Genomic DNA, 17,844 nt, shown 5'->3' on the forward strand with positions numbered 1-17,844 from the left:
AAGTCGGCCTTGTGCCTTTAGTATTTAATTCGGATGTAATTTCTGCGTTTCATCGTCAATAAGAAGGTCCAAGGGATACAGTAAACTTGAAGTGAAGCATCGGAATCTACAACTGGACTCACAGGAGAGGTTCAAATCATAGAAAGTTAGAATGTCAGTCCTCTTGTACTTAAGTCGGCATTGTGCCATTTGTATTAAATTCGGTTGCAATTTCTGTGTTTCATCGTCAATAAGAAGGTCCAAGGGATACAGAAAAACCTGAAGTGAAGCATCGGAATCTAAAACTGGTCTCACAGGAGAGGTTCAAATCAGAGAAAGTTAGAGTGTCACTCCTCTTGTACTTATGCCGGTATTGTGCCTTTTGTATTAAATTCGGATGCAATTTCTCTGTTTCATCGTCAATAAGAAGGTCCAAGGGATGCAGTGAACCTGAGGTGAAGCATCGGAATCTAAAAGTCGACTCACAGGAGAGGTTATAATCATAGAAAGTGAGAGTGTCAGTCCTCTTGTACTTAAGTCGGCATTGTGCCATTTGTATTAAATTCGGATGCAATTTCTGTGTTTCATCGTCAATAAGAAGGACCAAGGGATACCGTAAACCTGAAGTGAAGCATCGGAATCTAAAACTGGACTCCCAGGAGAAGTCAAACATAGAAAGTGAGAGTGTCAGTCCTCTTGTACTTAAGTCGGCATTATGCCATTTGTATTAAATCCGGATGCAATTTCTGTGTTTCATCGTCAATAAGAAGGTCCAAGGAATACAGTAAACCTGAATTGAAGCATCGGAACCTAAAACTGGACTCATAGGAGAGGGTCAAATCATAGAAAATTAGAGTGTCACTCCTCTAGTACATAAGCCGGTATTGTGCCTTTTGTATTAAATTCGGATGCAATTTCTGTGTTTCATCGTCAATACGAAGGTCCAAGGGATACAGTAAAACTGAAGTGAAGCATCGGAATCTAAAACTGGACTCACAGGAGAGGTTCAAATCATAGCAAGTTAGAATATCAGTCCTCTTGTACATAAGTCGGCATTGTGACATTTGTATTAAATTCGGATGCAATTTCTGTGTTTCATCGTCAATAAGAAGGTGCAACGTATACAGTAAACCTGAAGTGAAGCATCGGAATCTAAAACTGGACTCACAGGACAGGTTCAAATCATAAAAAGTGAGAGTGTCAGTCCTCTTGTACTTAAGTCGGCATTGTGCCATTTGTATTAAACTCGGATGGAATTTCTGTGTTTCATCGTCAATAAGAAGTCGAAGTGATACTGTAAACCTTAAGAGAAGCTTCGGAATCTAAAACTGGACTCACAGGAGAGGTTCAAATCTTAGAAAGTTAGAGTGTCACTCCCCTTGTACTTAAGGCGGTATTGTGTCTTTTGTATTAAATTCGAATGCAATTTCTGTGATTCTTCGTCAATAAGATGGTCCAAGGGATATAGAAACCTGAAGTGAAGCATCGGAATCTAAAACTGGACTCACAGGAGAAGTTCAAATCATAGAAAGTTAGAATGTCGGTCCTCGTGTACTTAAGTCGGCATTGTGCCTTTTGTATTAAATTCGGATGCAATTTCTGTGTTTCATCGTCAATAAGAAGGTCCAAGGTATACAGTAAACCTGAAGTGAAGCATCGGATTATAAAACTGGACTCACAGATGGGGTTCAAATCATAGAAAGTTAGAGTGTCAGTCCACTTTTACTTAAGTCGGCATTGTGCCTTTTGTATTAAATTCCGATGCAATTTCTGTGATTCATCGTCAATAAGAAGGTGCAAGGTATACAGTAAACCTGAAGTGAAACATCGGAATCTGAAACTGGACTCACAGGAGAGGTTCAAATCATAGGAAGTGAGAGTGTCAGTCCTCTTGTACTTAAGTCGGCCTTGTGCCTTTAGAATTAAATTCGGATGTAATTTCTGCGTTTCATCGTCAATAAGAAGGTCCAAGGGATACAGTAAACTTGAAGTGAAGCATCGGAATCTAAAACTGGACTCACAGGAGAGGTTCAAATCATAGAAAGTTAGAATATCAGTCCTCTTGTACATAAGTCGGCATTGTGACATTTGTATTAAATTCGGATGCAATTTCTGTGTTTCATCGTCAATAAGAAGGTGCAACGTATACAGTAAACCTGAAGTGAAGCATCGGAATCTAAAACTGGACTCACAGGACTGGTTCAAATCATATAAAGTGAGAGTGTCAGTCCTCTTGTACTTAAGTCGGCATTGTGCCATTTGTATTAAACTCGGTTGGAATTTCTGTGTTTCATCGTCAATAAGAAGTCCAAGTGATACTGTAAACCTGAAGAGAAGCTTCGGAATCTAAAACTGGACTCACAGGAGAGGTTCAAATCATAGAAAGTTAGAGTGTCACTCCCCTTGTAATTAAGGCGGTATTGTGTCTTTTGTATTAAATTCGGATGCAATTTCTGTGATTCTCCGTCAATAAGATGGTCCAAGGGATATAGTAAACCTGAAGTGAAGCATCGGAATCTAAAACTGGACTCACAGGAGAAGTTCAAATCATAGAAAGTTAGAATGTCGGTCCTCGTGTACTTAAGTCGGCATTGTGCCTTTTGTATTAAATTCGGATGCAATTTCTGTGTTTCATCGTCAATAAGAAGGTCCAAGGTATACAGTAAACCTGAAGTGAAGCATCGGATTATAAAACTGGACTCACAGATGGGGTTCAAATCATAGAAAGTTAGAGTGTCAGTCCACTTTTACTTAAGTCGGCATTGTGCCTTTTGTATTAAATTCCGATGCAATTTCTGTGATTCATCGTCAATAAGAAGGTGCAAGGTATACAGTAAACCTGAAGTGAAACATCGGAATCTGAAACTGGACTCACAGGAGAGGTTCAAATCATAGGAAGTGAGAGTGTCAGTCCTCTTGTACTTAAGTCGGCCTTGTGCCTTTAGTATTTAATTCGGATGTAATTTCTGCGTTTCATCGTCAATAAGAAGGTCCAAGGGATACAGTAAACTTGAAGTGAAGCATCGGAATCTACAACTGGACTCACAGGAGAGGTTCAAATCATAGAAAGTTAGAATGTCAGTCCTCTTGTACTTAAGTCGGCATTGTGCCATTTGTATTAAATTCGGTTGCAATTTCTGTGTTTCATCGTCAATAAGAAGGTCCAAGGGATACAGAAAAACCTGAAGTGAAGCATCGGAATCTAAAACTGGTCTCACAGGAGAGGTTCAAATCAGAGAAAGTTAGAGTGTCACTCCTCTTGTACTTATGCCGGTATTGTGCCTTTTGTATTAAATTCGGATGCAATTTCTCTGTTTCATCGTCAATAAGAAGGTCCAAGGGATGCAGTGAACCTGAGGTGAAGCATCGGAATCTAAAAGTCGACTCACAGGAGAGGTTATAATCATAGAAAGTGAGAGTGTCAGTCCTCTTGTACTTAAGTCGGCATTGTGCCATTTGTATTAAATTCGGATGCAATTTCTGTGTTTCATCGTCAATAAGAAGGACCAAGGGATACCGTAAACCTGAAGTGAAGCATCGGAATCTAAAACTGGACTCCCAGGAGAAGTCAAACATAGAAAGTGAGAGTGTCAGTCCTCTTGTACTTAAGTCGGCATTATGCCATTTGTATTAAATCCGGATGCAATTTCTGTGTTTCATCGTCAATAAGAAGGTCCAAGGAATACAGTAAACCTGAATTGAAGCATCGGAACCTAAAACTGGACTCATAGGAGAGGGTCAAATCATAGAAAATTAGAGTGTCACTCCTCTAGTACATAAGCCGGTATTGTGCCTTTTGTATTAAATTCGGATGCAATTTCTGTGTTTCATCGTCAATACGAAGGTCCAAGGGATACAGTAAAACTGAAGTGAAGCATCGGAATCTAAAACTGGACTCACAGGAGAGGTTCAAATCATAGAAAGTTAGAATATCAGTCCTCTTGTACATAAGTCGGCATTGTGACATTTGTATTAAATTCGGATGCAATTTCTGTGTTTCATCGTCAATAAGAAGGTGCAACGTATACAGTAAACCTGAAGTGAAGCATCGGAATCTAAAACTGGACTCACAGGACAGGTTCAAATCATAAAAAGTGAGAGTGTCAGTCCTCTTGTACTTAAGTCGGCATTGTGCCATTTGTATTAAACTCGGATGGAATTTCTGTGTTTCATCGTCAATAAGAAGTCCAAGTGATACTGTAAACCTTAAGAGAAGCTTCGGAATCTAAAACTGGACTCACAGGAGAGGTTCAAATCTTGGAAAGTTAGAGTGTCACTCCCCTTGTACTTAAGGCGGTATTGTGTCTTTTGTATTAAATTCGAATGCAATTTCTGTGATTCTTCGTCAATAAGATGGTCCAAGGGATATAGTAAACCTGAAGTGAAGCATCGGAATCTAAAACTGGACTCACAGGAGAAGTTCAAATCATAGAAAGTTAGAATGTCGGTCCTCGTGTACTTAAGTCGGCATTGTGCCTTTTGTATTAAATTCGGATGCAATTTCTGTGTTTCATCGTCAATAAGAAGGTCCAAGGTATACAGTAAACCTGAAGTGAAGCATCGGATTATAAAACTGGACTCACAGATGGGGTTCAAATCATAGAAAGTTAGAGTGTCAGTCCACTTTTACTTAAGTCGGCATTGTGCCTTTTGTATTAAATTCCGATGCAATTTCTGTGATTCATCGTCAATAAGAAGGTGCAAGGTATACAGTAAACCTGAAGTGAAACATCGGAATCTGAAACTGGACTCACAGGAGAGGTTCAAATCATAGGAAGTGAGAGTGTCAGTCCTCTTGTACTTAAGTCGGCCTTGTGCCTTTAGTATTTATTTCGGATGTAATTTCTACGTTTCATCGTCAATAAGAAGGTCCAAGGGATACAGTAAACTTGAAGTGAAGCATCGGAATCTACAACTGGACTCACAGGAGAGGTTCAAATCATAGAAAGTTAGAATGTCAGTCCTCTTGTACTTAAGTCGGCATTGTGCCATTTGTATTAAATTCGGTTGCAATTTCTGTGTTTCATCGTCAATAAGAATGTCCAAGGGATACAGAAAAACCTGAAGTGAAGCATCGGAATCTAAAACTGGTCTCACAGGAGAGGTTCAAATCAGAGAAAGTTAGAGTGTCACTCCTCTTGTACTTATGCCGGTATTGTGCCTTTTGTATTAAATTCGGATGTAATTTCTGCGTTTCATCGTCAATAAGAAAGTCCAAGGGATACAGTAAACTTGAAGTGAAGCATCGGAATCTACAACTGGACTCACAGGAGAGGTTCAAATCATAGAAAGTTAGAATGTCAGTCCTCTTGTACTTAAGTCGGCATTGTGCCATTTGTATTAAATTCGGTTGCAATTTCTGTGTTTCATCGTCAATAAGAAGGTCCAAGGGATACAGAAAAACCTGAAGTGAAGCATCGGAATCTAAAACTGGTCTCACAGGAGAGGTTCAAATCAGAGAAAGTTAGAGTGTCACTCCTCTTGTACTTATGCCGGTATTGTGCCTTTTGTATTAAATTCGGATGCAATTTCTCTGTTTCATCGTCAATAAGAAGGTCCAAGGGATGCAGTGAACCTGAGGAGAAGCATCGGAATCTAAAAGTCGACTCACAGGAGAGGTTATAATCATAGAAAGTGAGAGTGTCAGTCCTCTTGTACTTAAGTCGGCATTGTGCCATTTGTATTAAATTCGGATGCAATTTCTGTGTTTCATCGTCAATAAGAAGGACCAAGGGATACAGTAAACCTGAAGTGAAGCATCGGAATCTAAAACTGGACTCCCAGGAGAAGTCAAACATAGAAAGTGAGAGTGTCAGTCCTCTTGTACTTAAGTCGTCATTATGCCATTTGTATTAAATCCGGATGCAATTTCTGTGTTTCATCGTCAATAAGAAGGTCCAAGGAATACAGTAAACCTGAATTGAAACATCGGAACCTAAAACTGGACTCATAGGAGAGGGTCAAATCATAGAAAATTAGAGTGTCACTCCTCTAGTACATAAGCCGGTATTGTGCCTTTTGTATTAAATTCGGATGCAATTTCTGTGTTTCATCGTCAATACGAAGGTCCAAGGGATACAGTAAAACTGAAGTGAAGCATCGGAATCTAAAACTGGACTCACAGGAGAGGTTCAAATCATAGAAAGTTAGAATATCAGTCCTCTTGTACATAAGTCGGCATTGTGATATTTGTATTAAATTCGGATGCAATTTCTGTGTTTCATCGTCAATAAGAAGGTGCAACGTATACAGTAAACCTGAAGTGAAGCATCGGAATCTAAAACTGGACTCACAGGACAGGTTCAAATCATAAAAAGTGAGAGTGTCAGTCCTCTTGTACTTAAGTCGGCATTGTGCCATTTGTATTAAACTCGGATGGAATTTCTGTGTTTCATCGTCAATAAGAAGTCCAAGTGATACTGTAAACCTTAAGAGAAGCTTCGGAATCTAAAACTGGACTCACAGGAGAGGTTCAAATCTAAGAAAGTTAGAGTGTCACTCCCCTTGTACTTAAGGCGGTATTGTGTCTTTTGTATTAAATTCGAATGCAATTTCTGTGATTCTTCGTCAATAAGATGGTCCAAGGGATATAGTAAACCTGAAGTGAAGCATCGGAATCTAAAACTGGACTCACAGGAGAAGTTCAAATCATAGAAAGTTAGAATGTCGGTCCTCGTGTACTTAAGTCGGCATTGTGCCTTTTGTATTAAATTCGGATGCAATTTCTGTGTTTCATCGTCAATAAGAAGGTCCAAGGTATACAGTAAACCTGAAGTGAAGCATCGGATTATAAAACTGGACTCACAGATGGGGTTCAAATCATTGAAAGTTAGAGTGTCAGTCCACTTTTACTTAAGTCGGCATTGTGCCTTTTGTATTAAATTCCGATGCAATTTCTGTGATTCATCGTCAATAAGAAGGTGCAAGGTATACAGTAAACCTGAAGTGAAACATCGGAATCTGAAACTGGACTCACAGGAGAGGTTCAAATCATAGGAAGTGAGAGTGTCAGTCCTCTTGTACTTAAGTCGGCCTTGTGCCTTTAGTATTTAATTCGGATGTAATTTCTGCGTTTCATCGTCAATAAGAAGGTCCAAGGGATACAGTAAACTTGAAGTGAAGCATCGGAATCTACAACTGGACTCACAGGAGAGGTTCAAATCATAGAAAGTTAGAATGTCAGTCCTCTTGTACTTAAGTCGGCATTGTGCCATTTGTATTAAATTCGGTTGCAATTTCTGTGTTTCATCGTCAATAAGAAGGTCCAAGGGATACAGAAAAACCTGAAGTGAAGCATCGGAATCTAAAACTGGTCTCACAGGAGAGGTTCAAATCAGAGAAAGTTAGAGTGTCACTCCTCTTGTACTTATGCCGGTATTGTGCCTTTTGTATTAAATTCGGATGCAATTTCTTTGTTTCATCGTCAATAAGAAGGTCCAAGGGATGCAGTGAGCCTGAGGTGAAGCATCGGAATCTAAAAGTCGACTCACAGGAGAGGTTATAATCATAGAAAGTGAGAGGGTCAGTCCTCTTGTACTTAAGTCGGCATTGTGCCATTTGTATTAAATTCGGATGCAATTTCTGTGTTTCATCGTCAATAAGAAGGAACAAGGGATACAGTAAACCTGTTGTGAAGCATCGGATTCTAAAACTGGACTCCCAGGAGAAGTCAAATCATAGTAAGTGAGAGTGTCAGTCCTCTTGTACTTAAGTCGGCATTATGCCATTTGTATTAAATCCGGATGCAATTTCTGTGTTTCATCGTCAATAAGAAGGTCCAAGGAATACAGTAAACCTGAATTGAAGCATCGGAATCAAAAACTGGACTCATAGGAGAGCGTCAAATCATAGAAAATTAGAGTGTCACTCCTCTAGTACATAAGCCGGTATTGTGCCTTTTGTATTAAATTCGGATGCAATTTCTGTGTTTCATCGTCAATACGAAGGTCCAAGGGATACAGTAAAACTGAAGTGAAGCATCGGAATCTAAAACTGGACTCACAGGAGAGGTTCAAATCATAGAAAGTTAGAATATCAGTCCTCTTGTACATAAGTCGGCATTGTGACATTTGTATTAAATTCGGATGCAATTTCTGTGTTTCATCGTCAATAAGAAGGTGCAACGTATACAGTAAACCTGAAGTGAAGCATCGGAATCTAAAACTGGACTCACAGGACAGGTTCAAATCATAAAAAGTGAGAGTGTCAGTCCTCTTGTACTTAAGTCGGCATTGTGCCATTTGTATTAAACTCGGATGGAATTTCTGTGTTTCATCGTCAATAAGAAGTCGAAGTGATACTGTAAACCTTAAGAGAAGCTTCGGAATCTAAAACTGGACTCACAGGAGAGGTTCAAATCTTAGAAAGTTAGAGTGTTACTCCCCTTGTACTTAAGGCGGTATTGCGTCTTTTGTATTAAATTCGGATGCAATTTCTGTGATTCTTCGTCAATAAGATGGTTCAAGGGATACAGTAAACCTGAAGTGAAGCATCGGAATCTAAAACTAGACTCACAGGAGAAGTTCAAATCATAGAAAGTTAGAATGTCGGTCCTCGTGTACTTAAGTCGGCATTGTGCCTTTTGTATTAAATTCGGATGCAATTTCTGTGTTTCATCGTCAATAAGAAAATCCAAGGTATACAGTAAACCTGAAGTGAAGCATCGGTTTATAAAACTGGACTCACAGATGGGGTTCAAATCATAGAAAGTTAGAGTGTCAGTCCACTTTTACTTAAGTCGGCATTGTGCCTTTTGTATTAAATTCCGATGCAATTTCTGTGATTCATCGTCAATAAGAAGGTGCAAGGTATACAGTAAACCTGAAGTGAAACATCGGAATCTGAAACTGGACTCACAGGAGAGGTTCAAATCATAGGAAGTGAGAGTGTCTGTCCTCTTGTACTTAAGTCGGCCTTGTGCCTTTAGTATTTAATTCGGATGTAATTTCTGCGTTTCATCGTCAATAAGAAGGTCCAAGGGATACAGTAAACCTGAAGTGAAGCATCGGAATCTAATCCTGGACTCCCAGGAGAGGTCAAATCATAGAAAGTGAGAGTGTCAGTCCTCTTGTACTTAAGTCGGCATTGTGCCATTTGTATTAAACTCGGATGCAATTTCTGTGTTTCATCGTCAATAAGAAGGTCCAAGGGATACAGTAAACCTGAAGTGAAGCATCGGAATCTAAAACTGGACTCACAGGAGAGGTTCACATCATAGAAATTTAGAGTGTCACTCCTCTTGTACTTAAGTCGGTATTGTGTCTTTTGTATTTAATTCGAATGCAGTTTCTGTGTTTCATCGTCAATAAGAAGGTCCAAGGGATACAGTAAACCTGATGTGAAGCATCGGAATCTAAAACTGGACTCCCAGGAGAGGTCAAATCATAGAAAGAGAGAGTGTCATTCCTCTTGTACTTAAGTCGGCATTGTGCCATTTGTATTAAATTCGAATGCAATTTCTGTGTTCCATCGTCAATAAGAAGGTCCAAGGGATACATTAAAACTGAAGTGAATAATCGGAATCTAAAACTGGACTCACAGGTGAGGTTCAAATCATAGAAAGTTAGATTAAAACTCCTCTTGTACTTAAGCCGGTATTGTGCCTTTTGTATTAAATTCGGATGCAATTTCTGTGTTTCATCGTCAATAAGAAGGTCCAAGGGATACAGTCAACTTGAAGTGATGCATCGGAATCTAAAACTGGACTCACAGGAGAGCTTCAAATCATAGAATGGTAGAGTGTCAGTCCTCTTTTACTTAAGTCAGCATTGTGCCTTTTGTATTAAATTCGGATGCAATTTCTGTGTTTCATCGTCAATACGAAGGTCCAAGGGGTACAGTAAAATGGAAGTGAAGCATCGGAATTTAAAACTGGACTCACTGGAGAGGTTCAAATCTTAGAAAGTTAGAGTGTCAGTCCTCTTGTCCTTAAGTCGGCATTGTGCCATTTGTATTAAATTTGGTTGCAATTTCTGTGTTTCATCGTCAATAAGAAGGTCCAAGGGATACAGTAAACCTGATGTGAAGCATCGGAATCTAAAACTGGACTCCCAGGAGAGGTCAAATCATAGAAAGAGAGAGTGTCAGTCCTCTTTAACTTAAGTCAGCATTGTGCCATTTGTATTAAATTCGAGTGCAATTTCTGTGTTCCATCGTCAATAAGAAGGTCCAAGGGATACATTAAACCTGAAGTGAATAATCGGAATCTAAAACTGGACTCACAGGTGAGGTTCAAATCATAGAAAGTTAGATTAAAACTCCTCTTGTACTTAAGCCGGTATTGTGCCATTTGTATTAAACTCGGATGGAATTTCTGTGTTCCATCGTCAATAAGAAGGTCCAAGTGATACTGTAAACCTGAAGAGAAGCTTCGGAATCTAAAACTGGACTCACAGGAGAGGTTCAAATCATAGAAAGTTAGAGTGTCACTCCCCTTGTACTTAAGGCGGTATTGTGTCTTTTGTATTAAATTCGGATGCATTTTTGTGTTTCATCGTCTATAAGACGGTCCAAGGAATACAGTTAACCTGAAGTGAAGCATCGGAATCTAAAACTAGACTCACAGGAGAGGTTCAAATCATACTAAGTCAGAGTGTCAGTCCTCTTGTCCTTAAGTCGGCATTGTGCCTTTTGTATTAAATTCGGATGCAAACTCTGTGTTTCATCGTCAATAAGAAGGTCCAAGGGATACAGTAAACCTGAGGTGAAGCATCGGAATCTCAAACTGGACTCACAGTAGAGGTTCAAATCATAGAAAGTGAGAGTGACAGTCCTCTTGTAGTCAAGTCGGCATTGTGCCTTATGTATTAAATTCGGATGCAATTTCTGTGTTTCATCGTCAATACGAAGGTCCAAGGTATACAGTAAACCTGAAGTGAAGCATCGGAATCTAAAACTAGACTCACAGGAGAGGTTCAAATCATAGATAGTTAGAGTGTCAGTCCTCTTGTACTTAAGTCGGCATTGTGAAATTTGTATTAAATTTCGATGCAGTTTCTGTGTTTCATCGTCAATAAGAAGGTGCAAGGTATACAGTAAACCTGAGGTGAAGCATCGGAATCTAAAACTCGACTCACAGGAGAGGTTCTAATCATAGAAAGTGAGAGTGTCAGTCCTCTTGTACTTAAGTCGGCATTGTGCCATTTGTATTAAATTCGGATGCAATTTCTGTGTTTCATCGTCAATAAGAAGGTCCAAGGGATACAGTTAACCTGAAGTGAAGCATCGGAATCTAAAACTGGACTCCCAGGAGAGGTCAAATCATAGAAAGTGAGAGTGTCAGTCCTCTTGTACTTAAGTCGGCATTGTGCCATTTGTATTAAATTCGGATGCAATTTCTGTGTTTCATCGTCAATAAGAAGGTCCAAGGGATACAGTAAACCTGATGTGAAGCATCGGAATATAAAACTGGACTCACAGGAGAGGTTCAAATCATAGAATTGTTGAGAGTCAGCCCTCTTTTACTTAATTCGGCATTGTGCTTTTAGCATTAAATTCGGTAGGAATTTCTGTGTTTCATCGTCAATAAGAAGGTCCAAGGGATACAGTAAACCGGAAGTGAATCTTCGGAATCTAAAACTGGACTCACAGGAGAGGTTCAAATCACAGAAAGTTAGAGTGTCAATCCTCTCTTAGTTAAGTCGGCATTGTGCCATTTGTATTAAATTCCGATGCAATTTCTGTGTTTCATCGTCAATAAGATGGTGCAAGGTCTACAGTAATCCTGAAGTGAAGCATGGGAATCTAAAACTGGACTCACAGAAGAGGTTCAAATCATAGAAAGTGAGAGTGTCAGTCGTCTTGCACTTAAGTCGGCATTATGCCATTTGTATTAAATCCGGATCCAATTTCTGTGTTTCATCGTCAATAAGAAGGTGCAAGTTATACAGTAAACCTGAAGTGAAGCATCGGAATGTAATACTGAACTCACAGGACAGGTTCAAATCATAGAAAGTGAGAGTGTCAGTCCTCTTGTACTTAAGTCGGCATTGTGCCATTTGTATTAAATTTGGACGCAATTTCTGTGTTTCATCGTCAATAAGAAGGTTCAAGGGATACAGTAAACCTGAAGTGAAGCATCGGAATCTGAAACAGGACTCACAGGAGAGGTTCAAATCATAGAAAGTGGGAGTGTCAGTACACTTGTACTTATGTCGGCATTTTAACAGTTGTATTAAATTCGGATGCAATTTCTGTGTTTCACCGTCAATAAGAAGGTCCAAGGGATACAGTAAACCTGAAGTGAAGCATCGGAATCTAAAACTGGACTCCCAGGCGAGGTCAAATCATAGAAAGTGAGAGTGTCAGTCCTCTTCTACTTAAGTCGGCATTGTGCCATTTGTATTAAATTCAGATGCAATTTCTGTGTTTCATCGTCAATAAGAAGGTCCAAGGGATACAGTAAAACTGAAGTGAAGCATCGGATTCTAAAACTGGTCAATAAGAAGGTGCAACGTATACAGTAAACCTGCAGTGAAGCATCGGAATCTAAAACTGGACTGACAGGACAGGTTCAAATCATATAAAGTGAGAGTGTCAGTCCTCTTGTACTTAAGTCGGCATTGTGCCATTTGTATTAAACTCGGATGGAATTTCTGTGTTTCAACGTCAATAAGAAGTCCAAGTGATACTGTAAACCTGAAGAGAAGCTTCGGAATCTAAAACTGAACTCACAGGAGAGGTTCAAATCTTAGAAAGTTAGAGTGTCACTCCCCTTGCACTTAAGGCGGTATTGTGTCTTTTGTATTAAATTCGGATGCAATTTCTGTGATTCTTCGTCAATAAGATGGTCCAAGGGATACAGTAAACGTGAAGTGAAGCATCGGAATCTAAAACTGGACTCACAGGAGAAGTTCAAATCATAGAAAGTTAGAATGTCGGTCTTCGTGTACTTAAGTCAGCATTGTGCCTTTTGTATTAAATTCGGATGCAATTTCTGTGTTTCATCGTCAATAAGAAGGTCCAAGGTATACAGTAAACCTGAAGTGAAGCATCGGATTATAAAACTGGACTCACAGATGGGGTTCAAATCATAGAAAGTTAGAGTGTCAGTCCACTTTTACTTACGTCGGCATTGTGCCTTTAGTATTAAATTCCGATGCAATTTCTGTGATTCATCGTCAATAAGAAGGTGCAAGGTATACAGTAAACCTGAAGTGAAACATCGGAATCTGAAACTGGACTCACAGGAGAGGTTCAAATCATAGGAAGTGAGAGTGTCAGTCCTCTTGTACTTAAGTCGGCCTTGTGCCTTTAGTATTAAATTCGGATGTAATTTCTGCGTTTCATCGTCAATAAGAAGGTCCAAGGGATACAGTAAACTTGAAGTGAAGCATCCGAATCCAAAACTGGACTCACAGGAGAGGTTCAAATCATAGAAAGTTAGAATATCAGTCCTCTTGTACATAAGTCGGCATTGTGACATTTGTATTAAATTCGGATGCAATTTCTGTGTTTCATCGTCAATAAGAAGGTGCAACGTATACAGTAAACCTGAAGTGAAGCATCGGAATCTAAAACTGGACTCACAGGACTGGTTCAAATCATATAAAGTGAGAGTGTCAGTCCTCTTGTACTTAAGTCGGCATTGTGCCATTTGTATTAAACTCGGTTGGAATTTCTGTGTTTCATCGTCAATAAGAAGTCCAAGTGATACTGTAAACCTGAAGAGAAGCTTCGGAATCTAAAACTGGACTCACAGGAGAGGTTCAAATCATAGAAAGTTAGAGTGTCACTCCCCTTGTAATTAAGGCGGTATTGTGTCTTTTGTATTAAATTCGGATGCAATTTCTGTGTTTCATCGTCAATAAGAAGGTCCAAGGTATACAGTAAACCTGAAGTGAAGCATCGGATTATAAAACTGGACTCACAGATGGGGTTCAAATCATAGAAAGTTAGAGTGTCAGTCCACTTTTACTTAAGTCGGCTTTGTGCCTTTTGTATTCAATTCCGATGCAATTTCTGTGATTCATCGTCAATAAGAAGGTGCAAGGTATACAGTAAACCTGAAGTGAAACATCGGAATCTGAAACTGGACTCACAGGAGAGGTTCAAATCATAGGAAGTGAGAGTGTCAGTCCTCTTGTACTTAAGTCGGCCTTGTGCCTTTAGTATTTAATTCGGATGTAATTTCTGCGTTTCATCGTCAATAAGAAGGTCCAAGGGATACAGTAAACTTGAAGTGAAGCATCGGAATCTACAACTGGACTCACAGGAGAGGTTCAAATCATAGAAAGTTAGAATGTCAGTCCTCTTGTACTTAAGTCGGCATTGTGCCATTTGTATTAAATTCGGTTGCAATTTCTGTGTTTCATCGTCAATAAGAAAGTCCAAGTGATACAGAAAAACCTGAAGTGAAGCATCGGAATCTAAAACTGGTCTCACAGGAGAGGTTCAAATCAGAGAAAGTTAGAGTGTCACTCCTCTTGTACTTATGCCGGTATTGTGCCTTTTGTATTAAATTCGGATGCAATTTCTCTGTTTCATCGTCAATAAGAAGGTCCAAGGGATGCAGTGAGCCTGAGGTGAAGCATCGGAATCTAAAAGTCGACTCACAGGAGAGGTTATAATCATAGAAAGTGAGAGTGTCAGTCCTCTTGTACTTAAGTCGGCATTGTGCCATTTGTATTAAATTCGGATGCAATTTCTGTGTTTCATCGTCAATAAGAAGGACCAAGGGATACAGTAAACCCGTTGTGAAGCATCGGATTCTAAAACTGGACTCCCAGGAGAAGTCAAATCATAGTAAGTGAGAGTGTCAGTCCTCTTGTACTTAAGTCGGCATTATGCCATTTGTATTAAATCCGGATGCAATTTCTGTGTTTCATCGTCAATAAGAAGGTCCAAGGAATACAGTAAACCTGAATTGAAGCATCGGAATCTAAAACTGGACTCATAGGAGAGGGTCAAATCATAGAAAATTAGAGTGTCACTCCTCTAGTACATTAGCCGGTATTGTGCCTTTTGTATTAAATTCGGATGCAATTTCTGTGTTTCATCGTCAATACGAAGGTCCAAGGGATACAGTAAAACTGAAGTGAAGCATCGGAATCTAAAACTGGACTCACAGGAGAGGTTCAAATCATAGAAAGTTAGAATATCAGTCCTCTTGTACATAAGTCGGCATTGTGACATTTGTATTAAATTCGGATGCAATTTCTGTGTTTCATCGTCAATAAGAAGGTGCAACGTATACAGTAAACCTGAAGTGAAGCATCGGAATCTAAAACTGGACTCACAGGACAGGTTCAAATCATAAAAACTGAGAGAGTCAGTCCTCTTGTACTTAAGTCGGCATTGTGCCATTTGTATTAAACCCGGATGGAATTTCTGTGTTTCATCGTCAATAAGAAGTCGAAGTGATACTGTAAACCTTAAGAGAAGCTTCGGAATCTAAAACTGGACTCACAGGAGAGGTTCAAATCTTAGAAAGTTAGAGTGTCACTCCCCTTGTACTTAAGGCGGTATTGCGTCTTTTGTATTAAATTCGGATGCAATTTCTGTGATTCTTCGTCAATAAGATGGTTCAAGGGATACAGTAAACCTGAAGTGAAGCATCGGAATCTAAAACTAGACTCACAGGAGAAGTTCAAATCATAGAAAGTTAGAATGTCGGTCCTCGTGTACTTAAGTCGGCATTGTGCCTTTAGTATTTAATTCGGATGTAATTTCTGCGTTTCATCGTCAATAAGAAGGTCCAAGGGATACAGTAAACCTGAAGTGAAGCATCGGAATCTAATCCTGGACTCCCAGGAGAGGTCAAATCATAGAAAGTGAGAGTGTCAGTCCTCTTGTACTTAAGTCGGCATTGTGCCATTTGTATTAAACTCGGATGCAATTTCTGTGTTTCATCGTCAATAAGAAGGTCCAAGGGATACAGTAAACCTGAAGTGAAGCATCGGAATCTAAAACTGGACTCACAGGAGAGGTTCACATCATAGAAATTTAGAGTGTCACTCCTCTTGTACTTAAGTCGGTATTGTGTCTTTTGTATTTAATTCGAATGCAGTTTCTGTGTTTCATCGTCAATAAGAAGGTCCAAGGGATACAGTAAACCTGATGTGAAGCATCGGAATCTAAAACTGGACACCCAGGAGAGGTCAAATCATAGAAAGAGAGAGTGTCATTCCTCTTGTACTTAAGTCGGCATTGTGCCATTTGTATTAAATTCGAATGCAATTTCTGTGTTCCATCGTCAATAAGAAGGTCCAAGGGATACATTAAACCTGAAGTGAATAATCGGAATCTAAAACTGGACTCACAGGTGAGGTTCAAATCATAGAAAGTTAGATTAAAACTCCTCTTGTACTTAAGCCGGTATTGTGCCTTTTGTATTAAATTCGGATGCAATTTCTGTGTATCATCGTCAATAAGAAGGTCCAAGGGATACAGTCAACTTGAAGTGATGCATCGGAATCTAAAACTGGACTCACAGGAGAGCTTCAAATCATAGAATGGTAGAGTGTCAGTCCTCTTTTACTTAAGTCAGCATTGTGCCTTTTGTATTAAATTCGGATGCAATTTCTGTGTTTCATCGTCAATACGAAGGTCCAAGGGGTACAGTAAAATGGAAGTGAAGCATCGGAATCTAAAACTGGACTCACAGGAGAGGTTCAAATCTTAGAAAGTTAGAGTGTCAGTCCTCTTGTCCTTAAGTCGGCATTGTGCCATTTGTATTAAATTTGGTTGCAATTTCTGTGTTTCATCGTCAATAAGAAGGTTCAAGGGATGCAGTAAACCTGAGGTGAAGCATCGGAATCTAAACTGGACTCACAGGAGAGGTTCAAATCATAGAAAGTGAGAGTATCAGTCCTCTTGTACTTAAGTCGGCATTATGCCATATGTATTAAATCTGGATGCAATTTCTGTGTTTCATCGTCAATAAGAAGGTCCAAGAAATACAGTAAACCTGAATTGAAGCATCGGAATCTAAAACTTTACTCATAGGAGAGGGTCAAATCATAGAAAATTAGAGTGTCACTCCTCTAGTACTTAAGCCGGTATTGTGCCTTTTGTATTAAATTCGGATGCAATTTCTGTGTTTCATCGTCAATACGAAGGTCCAAGGGATACAGTAAAACTGAAGTGAAGCATCGGAATCTAAAACTGGACTCACTGGAGAGGTTCAAATCATATAAAGTGAGAGTGTCAGTCCTCTTGTACTTAAGTCGGCATTGTGCCATTTGTATTAAACTCGGTTGGAATTTCTGTGTTTCATCGTCAATAAGAAGTCCAAGTGATACTGTAAACCTGAAGAGAAGCTTCGGAATCTAAAATTGGACTCACAGGAGAGGTTCAAATCATAGAAAGTTAGAGTGTCACTCCCCTTGTAATTAAGGCGGTATTGTGTCTTTTGTATTAAATTCGGATTCAATTTCTGTGATTCTTCGTCAATAAGATGGTCCAAGGGATATAGTAAACCTGAAGTGAAGCATCGGAATCTAAAACTGGACTCACAGGAGAAGTTCAAATCATAGAAAGTTAGAATGTCGGTCCTCGTGTACTTAAGTCGGCATTGTGCCTTTTGTATTAAATTCGGATGCAATTTCTGTGTTTCATCGTCAATAAGAAGGTCCAAGGTATACAGTAAACCTGAAGTGAAGCATCGGATTATAAAACTGGACTCACAGATGGGGTTCAAATCATAGAAAGTTAGAGTGTCAGTCCACTTTTACTTAAGTCGGCATTGTGCCTTTTGTATTAAATTCCGATGCAATTTCTGTGATTCATCGTCAATAAGAAGGTGCAAGGTATACAGTAAACCTGAAGTGAAACATCGGAATCTGAAACTGGACTCACAGGAGAGGTTCAAATCATAGGAAGTGAGAGTGTCAGTCCTCTTGTACTTAAGTCGGCCTTGTGCCTTTA

Source organism: Schistocerca piceifrons, chromosome X (genome assembly GCF_021461385.2).
Source record: "Schistocerca piceifrons isolate TAMUIC-IGC-003096 chromosome X, iqSchPice1.1, whole genome shotgun sequence".
NCBI classification, from domain to species: domain Eukaryota; kingdom Metazoa; phylum Arthropoda; class Insecta; order Orthoptera; family Acrididae; genus Schistocerca; species Schistocerca piceifrons.